Genomic DNA, 1,255 nt, shown 5'->3' on the forward strand with positions numbered 1-1,255 from the left:
AGCTGCCCTCAGCACCATCAGGCGAGCAGCGAGCCTAGCTTTGCAGGGTGGAATGAGGACAAAGCCCTGGATCCCCGTTCCCTCCCGAGAACCAAGACAAGGCCCTCAAGGGGGTTTAGGCTTGACACTAGTCAGCCCAGAGGAGACCCTGGCTGAGCAGTGAGCACAGAGTGGCTCCAGGACAGTGACAGCCCTGGGCAAGAGATGGCAGGGCCCCGAGGCAGACCCCAGCAGCAGGGAGCACAGAGGGCGCTCCAGTTCCTGGCATCGGGCTTCTTAAAGGCACTACTGCAGCTACACTGAAAGACCCGAAGAGGCGCAAGAATCATGAGGATCACACAGCAGACTCGAGACCGCAATAACCTGGAAGGTTGTCAGAAAGAGCCGGACAGATCCTCACAAGGCAAGACACGGGAAATTCCATGCTAGATCAAGAAAAAGGGGCCCCTCCATAGACTTGAAAGCGGAAATCTGGAGAAACAGAAATCCAGGAGAGGATCTGGAAAGCAGACAGAGATGCTTAGCTGGAGTTTGTCTCCACGATGTCCATGAGCACTACCAAACCAAGTTCCTTAACGAGGGCCTTAGAGATCGGACGGTCCTCACGGCTTCAGGCAGTACCCCTTCCATGGAAGCGCCATGAGACTCTGCCAGATGAGCGAATCCTCTGAGCCCCGGTTTTCTCACCTGCAAAATGGGAATGAGGGTAGCACGTGCCTCTTTGGGCTGCCGTGAAAATCAAGCATCCACATGTGCCAAGCTCCGCAGAATGACACACACTCACCACGAGGGGACTAGGTTTTCACTCCTTTCCTGTCACCACACTTGCTCCACTCATTGCAGAGGAGGGCCACTGAGTGGTGGGAGAAGGATAGGATAGGTTGAGTGCCAGTTGAGCCAGAAAACTTGGCACTTCCCAAAAACCCATCTCACGGTGCCTCAGGGGGCCCAGCGAAATGGTGATACTATAGAATTGCCATAGGAAGAACTCAGGGCTCAGAGGGAATGAAGGCTGGGCCTGTATGCTGGGCGAGGGCTCCAGCTAGTGCCTGTGTGACCACAGAGTCTGGAACCTCCTCCCTTCTCCATGAATCTCTGGGTCCCTTTCAACAGTCCTGTCTGGGGTGGGAGAAGATCACACTGGCGGCCGCAGGCCTCTTTGGCCGCGGATGGACTGGAGTGGTGACGGGGTGTGCAGCTCTTGTCCTCCTCCAGGGATCTTGGCACTGAACAGATGCCCTGGGGGGCGGTTCAC

This window comes from Bison bison, unplaced genomic scaffold (assembly GCF_000754665.1).
Source record: "Bison bison bison isolate TAMUID 2011002044 unplaced genomic scaffold, Bison_UMD1.0 scf7180017851101, whole genome shotgun sequence".
NCBI classification, from domain to species: Eukaryota; Metazoa; Chordata; class Mammalia; order Artiodactyla; family Bovidae; genus Bison; species Bison bison.